Here is a 7,657-nt window from a genome sequence, read left to right as displayed (position 1 = left end):
TGTCTAAATACTATCTATCCATATTGTAATAGCCTCGATTTTACACAGTATTTTTTTGTTGATAGCATGTGTTAATTTAGTGACATTTAAAAAGTACAGTTAGGTAGATTTGAATTACAACAAAATGTCTCCATGTCCCATAATGTCATCGTCATTCAAAACTTTCTTTATCTTGATGAAGTGAAAACTGTTTCTCTCATCATGAAACTTGGGAGCTCTACCTATTTTCACTCCTGCCAAATCACTGCAGAAAGTAGGTGGGGTCCTGGACGGATTACTGAATGGGCCTAAGAGGCACAGGCCCAGGGGCCCAGGGGCCCAGGGTGTTAGGGAGTCCGTCTGGCCACCACCTCCCTCAATAAAGTAACTAATGTTACCTTAGAATGAGCCGTTTCTATCCACATAGGAAGCAGTGTTTTTACCAGTTTAAATCCATCCATCCATCCATTTTCTAACCGCTTATGCTCTTGAGGGCCGCGGGGGGGCTGGAGCCTATCCCAGCTGACATTGGGCGAGAGGCAGGGTACACCCTGGACAGGTCGCCAGACTATCGCAGGGCTGACACATAGAGACAGACCACCATTCACGCTCACATTCACACCTATGGACAATTTAGAGTTATCAATTAACCTAATGCCCAATCTGCATGTCTTTGGACTGTGGGAGGAAGCCGGAGTGCCCGGAGAGAACCCACGCTGACACGGGGAGAACATGCAAACTCTGCACACAATACGGCAAAAAAGTAGAAAGGCCAGAGAAATGTCCTTGATTTTTTTACTTTTTGATTTTATGTTATTTTAATTTGTTTATTTATTTAAACTAACATCATCAAGTATAATCATTTTTTACTTTAAATAATGATGAAGCTGTACCTGAGAATCCCATTACTACTGACATTAAAGCTGACATTAGAGTGCATAGTATCAGTGTTGTTAAATTTGCATACTGTCTGTCAGCGGCAAGTTCCCAAACCCAAAGTGGCTCTAAACAGCAGACCTGAAGGTTATCAGAGGATCTGGTAATGGTATTACTGACCATCTTGCAATGAGCTAGCATTAGCATAGCTGCTTTCCAGTATGTCTCACTGGAGTAGAATGTTTTGGTTTGAGGGTGGAAGGGACAGGCAACATGTTTCTTGTTAAGTTGTATGTGCAGCCTTGTTGAAAGAGCGACGCTGACAAAATCATATTAAACACAGTTTAAGCTGTATATTTTATTTCCAAATGTAATAGGATAATTTAACGCAAAGCCTAAAAACCCTGAAGCCTCGCACTGAACAGTTTAATATGAATACATATGCTGTTACAAAAGGGAAGTGATAGTGATCAGAACTGATGAGTCAGGTTCATGTGGTGTCTTCCACAAAACCTGACAAGATACGCATGATCTTTTCTGAAAAATGTCTGGCCTGTCATAAGGCACACCTGATGTGAGGGTCACTTCCATTCTCAGGAAAGTGCAAAATTTCATTCAAACTGTCACCTCACTGTCACTCAAATTAACATCTACTGACCAGGAAGAAATTCAAAATGACCACAAAGAGATGCAAAGGAACTGCAAAGAGACATAAAATAACTACAAAAAAGGGACAGAACCACCACAGAGGTTCACAAAGTGACCAAAAAGACACAAAGTGAGCACAAAGAGACACAAAAACACAATAAGATGCATAAGGACTGTAAAAGATGGAAAACAACACAAAAAGAGGCTAAACAACTTTAAAATGTGTGTCTTGCTCCTGTGTAGGAGAGGTGTGGGGTCATTTTGCATCTCTGTCTGATAACCTGCCCTGGTGTGGTCAGTTTTGTAATTGGCATCTAAAGTCTGATAAATGCAAACTTGGTTCAGTTTCAGAGCAATGACAGCAGTCTCCAGCTGCCACAGCGTATCTGTGCTCTGCTAATGCCAAGAATCACTGAGGTGGGTTCCTCAATCTACCTCCTGATTCTGCATCTATTCATCCAGGACTTAAATACCAGGCCTTAATGAATATTCCATATATCAGCAATGGATCAATATGTGTAATGAAAAAGGTGTTTCTCTTAGTGATGAACCCAAAGACAAGCACCACCCGACCCTTCAGTTCCGTCCAGCTTTATAAAGGTTTTTTAGCCTCTATTAGCTCATTGTTTTGGTTTTCAAGTCTGCATATTCTCCTCGTAAACCAACTGTACGTTACCCAGCACCAAACAAAGGTAGTGAAAATTGGAAGAAAACTGAACATTGTGTAGCTAAAGAGCCAGATATGTTTCTCAGAAGCAGGTGGAGACTGAGTTTGTGCTTGTCATGCATCACCATTAAATTTGAATCACAGAGCTAAATACCTGCTTTTCTGAAAAAGAAAAAACAAAAACATGGCAACCAAACATGAGGTTTAAAGTGACACTTACCTTTCTGGAAATTTTACGCATTTCTTTGTTTAGGTTAAAATGCTATCAATAAGCTGATGGCACACTAAAATGTAAGTGAATTCCACCAGAGATAATTGTACCATTCTCATATGGTTCTAAGAAAACTCTAACCAATCATTGCATTACCAAGAAAGGTAAGAGTAGCTTTAACAACACTAACCTCTCTTTGAGGGGAATTTCCAAAATCCTCAAAAGCTTTTCTGACCATCTGGATAAAGAAAAAGAATATTCCAATTGCTGCACAAAAGCCCACAATTTTTAACTCCTTGCCCAAGTAACGACTCTTTCTCTTTCTTAATCCAAATAAATTTGGTAGCTGTAAATGACTTAGAGGTCATATGTAGGATGTAAACTAAATGAAATCCTTTTATTAGCTAACAAGATTTCTAATTTTGAGCATTCTGAAAATATCTTTAGAATAGCGTTAAGTCTTGTTAAATAAACAGGTATGTATTTTTAACCGAAATAAATACAACAAAATGTAACACATTGAAGGTACAAACTCAAACCTAAAATAAAAAGAGGTTCAGCATTCTATTAGATTTCTCTTCTGTCAAAACAGAATCTGGTCAAGTAGGTCTCTTTAGTGTTTGTGATGAGTGGATTTAACCACATTTGTTTAAGACTTATGTTTGTTCATGAGGCAACTTCCACAGAACCTAACACGATAGGTGTGATCTCCCTTGAAAAAAAATGTTTGAAGACACACCTGATGTCAGGGCCACTTCCATTCTACAGTATAATCACACAGTAGATGCATGCTGGATTTTTCTTATTGCTTTGATTTCAAATGTCTCATTTCAATGGCCATTTTAATGTGGCAAGTCTGAGAGCTTCAGGTTAGCAGAGGTGAAAATGCCCATACAGACTGTTAAAAATAAACACCCAGAGTTTTCATTTTAGAATTCATCTTCATCTTCTAACCGCTTCATCCTCTTGAGGATGCTGGAGCCTATCCCAGCTGACATTGGGCGAGAGGCAGGGTACACCCTGGACAGGTCGCCAGACTATCGCAGGGCTGACACATAGAGACAGACAACCATTCACACTCACATTCACACCTACGGACAATTTAGAGTTATCAATTAACCTAGTCCCCAGTCTGCATGTCTTTGGACTGTGGGAGGAAGCTGGAGTGCCCGGAGAGAACCCACGCTGACATGGGGAGAACATGCAAACTCCGCACAGAAGGGCTCCCACGCCTGGGATCGAACCGGCAACCCTCTTGCTGTGAGGCGAGAGTGCTAACCACCACGCCACTGTGCCGCCCCATTTTAGAAATCAGCTTAAGTAAATATGCAATAAAAGGGGCAGTGTGTAAGATTTAGGTGGATTTAATGGCGCTTAGGGCTAAGGACTGCAGATTGCAACAAGCTGAAACTTTTCCCGGTTTGAATTCCTTAAGTGCTCTTTGTTCAGGTGTTTTCACCCAGAGCAGAATTTTCCACAGAGATCCTCACCAAAACAAACGGACCAACTGATTTAAACAAGTAAAAACACTGAATAAAGCAGCTTCACAAAAAAGAGTCTGCTTTTCTCCTACACTATTTGGCTCATCAGACATGGGCCAGTAGCCCACCACCTGCTAATATGTGCTCACTTTATTTTTGACACTTTATTTTATTCCAGACATCCAAGAGGTTTTTACAGGGAGCTGCACTGTCCGCATAAGTCTTTTCTCTCCGCAACAAATAGATGGGCCTGATTTATGTATATATATATATATGTGTGTGTGTACATATACATATATATATGTTAGGCAAAGTTTAAGGCTGGTGGAGACCAAAACAGAGCTAAAATCAGAATGAACATTGGTCTTACATTCACCAGGTGGCCAGAAACACAACTCTCAATAAATCCTAATTGTCTGCTGAATATATAAATAAATAGAAAACTGGACCACAATGTCGAACAGAACTATGTGTTTATGTATATTTCTGCTTGTGTGTTTTGCGTATTCTGCAGGCTGATTAAGCTTGTGCCTATGAAACAAATAACTCGTGTAAAACCTGCCCAAACCTGTTTTATAGAATTCAGTGGAAGTGTGCAGGATGTTTGGCAAGTAGGTAGTAGAAGTTAGAAAAACAAATGGTTCATTGTTAAAGGTCCACAGCATTGGCACAGGTCCGTTCTGGTTTGATGCAAAGATCTGTAATAGTGTAATATAAAACTATGAATATACACACTAATTTAGATGCAGAGTGTGCAGCTCAGCACACAACGGCAATTACTTGGGTAAACACTGCAGTTGTAATTCATGTCCCTGTTTGTGTGAAAGCATAAAACTGCAGCCTGTGTGGTTTCTGATTGTTTAAACAGCATGTGAGGAGCAAAGCACTGTACCTAAGTTCATATGTCAAGTAGGATTAAAAAACAAGGTTGAAGCGGTAAAAGGTATTTGTTTTGAAATTCAAGAACTATAGTCGTATTTAAGTACTGCCAAGTGGTGGAATGTAACTAAGTACATTTACTCAAGTACAGTTTTGAGGAACTTGTATTGTACTTAAAAAAGTATTTCACTGCTGGAAAGATGGTTTTCACATAAAACTGGGCTGCCTGTGCAGAAGAAAGAAGCAAATACTTTTGAGGTTGGTGCTACATGACCACAGAAAACAGAAGAAAAGGGCTGTGTTTTTGTTCAAGAGGTGGAAAACCTACAACTACCAGAATGCACTGCGCCACACCAGACCAATACATGCTCCTGCTATGGAGTGATGAAATGAGAGTTGCATGTCTGTAAACAATATGGCAGCAGACTGGTAACAAAAGATCTCATATTCAGTTACACAATGCACTAAAATATGTTATTGACAAATAACAAAGTTTAACAGTTAAAAGATTTATAGAACTACAGGTTGGTAAAGTGAGATTAGAGGCGGTCACAATAATTGCAACAATCTGTGCTTTTACTGTTTGAAGTATGTGGCTACAAAGAACAATATGCTTGACATTTCTTTAATAACCCATAAAAGTGGCATGAGCTTATTATCAAAATTGCCCTAGTTCAGTGTGGCAAGTTTGCTCTCATCCTAATCAGCCTTTGCCAACATTTAAATATTAGCCCCCCCCCCCCCCCCCTCCCCCCCCCCCAGAGCAAACAGCTAAATGTCAGAGTGGGAGTTGCCCTGTGACCCCTCAAGAATTTATCAATCTAGTTCCAAGTCAGGCTAAGTTGTGTTCCTACATGTCATCAAAACACCCCCCTTCCTGTGATTTTCACAGATACTGCTTCTTCAGGAGCTCTTGGCTACCGCGCCCAGATTTAACGACAGCACCCACTGAGTGTGATGATGCAGAGAGATAAATGAGAGAAGGCAGCTTGCAAAAGAGTTTGGCACAGGTGAGGAACGTACTTGGTAGCCAAAAAAGCATTGGCTCAAGTAATCTACCACAGGGAGTGAATTAATCACTTTGACATTTTACCATATATGTCATGTTTGCCTTGAGTTGACATTTTTATGAAGCAACTCTCAGGTAACAGAAAGGTTAGGATCATTAGTGTTTTTGACATAAGTGTTAATTAAATGTTTAACTGGTTGTTCTGTCATTTTAGAAAAGTGCTATTTTTGATGGAAAATCTTTAATGGTAGAAATCACAGTTTTGGAGGCAAAGTCAGCAGATGAACAAAGGTCTTTTTGCAGCAGCAAGATGGGAATCAGTTTGCAAAGTGACACAATTTTACTTTGCTCAACAAATTTATATCACATTTCATTGGGGGCTGGAACCCCATCCTCCAATTACAATAGACTTATGAAGTAACCCTTCCTGATCCTCCCTGCTACTCCCATTTGATATGCCCTGATCAAGAGCAGCAATGCGGACAGTGTTTATCATCAAACAAGACTTTAGATGCCTTTGTCCTTGGACAGAGTCAGAGTGACCCTCCAACAGTGTCCATCAGTGATCAATATGTTGAATCACAAATTTTAATGAAACTCGGTGGAAGGATATAGCTTGGGCCAAGGAAGAACCCAGACATTTTGGAACGGATCTGAATTACAGGGCGGATACACTTATTATTTTTCACCTCTGCGCTCTCTGAGTGCTCTTCTAGTTTATTGAGTTGTCGTCGTTATCGAGACAACCAGATTGACTTTTGGTTTCATGCTGGACACAAAGAACAGGCTCCCGGGTGAAAGTCCAGTTTCTTTGACCCATCCACCTCCCCTTTTACCAGTCCAATGTGGACTTTCTCGCTATTTATGTTACAGTAGTTGCCCAGAGTGTCAACATATGCCGTCACCTGGGTCGTTTCATACCGCCACTAAATGTGTTTCTGTGCGTCACTGTTTAGGGTCGATAGTCCACTGACCAAGTGGTGTTTTGATGAGTTGGCAGTAAGATTGGGTTGGAAATACACAATCATGGCCCATGAATCAGCTAATTTTAAAGGACAAATTTGGAGCACACCCTGTAGAAAATCAGATTTTTCAAAAGAGTGAGTTCTTTACCTTCGCAATGGAGGTAATGTTTCCTGTTCTGTTTTTTTGTTTGTCTGTTTGTCAGCAGGATTACAGAAAAACTACTGACGTGATGTCCAGTAATCTCAGTGGAAGAGTGCAGCATGGGCCAAGAAGGTACTTGTTTTTGAGTGGATCTGAATCTCTGGGTGGATACACTAATTATTTTTCACTTTTGTTAACATTGGGGTAGGTCTGTGCCCTTCTAGCTTATTGAGTTTTTTGAGTATTTTCAATGATATGTTGAGCCATTTACAATAAATTTGCTAATGGGTCCATTTTGTTTTATAAAAATACACAATTATGGACCATGAATAAGCAAATTTTAAGAACAAATGTGGAGCCCTACCTGTAGAAAATCGGATTTTTTAAAAGACTGACTCCTGCTCTTATGAGCCACTAATTTTCTCTGCAAATGAGGTCATTTTTTCTTTTTGGTTTGTTTGTCCCTTTGTCAGCAGGAGTGTAGAAAAACTACTGACCCAATTGTCAGTGAACTTGGCGAAAGGGCGTAGCATATAGACTAAGAAAGAACCCATTAATTTATGAAGCGGATCCCAATCACAGGGCGGATACATTGTGAGATATGACATTTAGGTGCCATTCTTGTCCGAAGTGTTCTCACGCTTGATTGAGCAAACTTTGTTGTCACCTGTTGCAGTAGACACCTTTTTCCACCTGTACATTAGTCACTGATTACTGTCAGACTTCAGCATTGTCATTATAACATGACTTATGTCTCTGCATCTGGTTTGTGCAACACATAGCAAATGTTTTCTGTTCAA

Source organism: Epinephelus lanceolatus, chromosome 16, assembly GCF_041903045.1.
Source record: "Epinephelus lanceolatus isolate andai-2023 chromosome 16, ASM4190304v1, whole genome shotgun sequence".
Classification (NCBI taxonomy): Eukaryota; Metazoa; Chordata; class Actinopteri; order Perciformes; family Serranidae; genus Epinephelus; species Epinephelus lanceolatus.
This window is presented reverse-complemented; position numbering follows the sequence as displayed.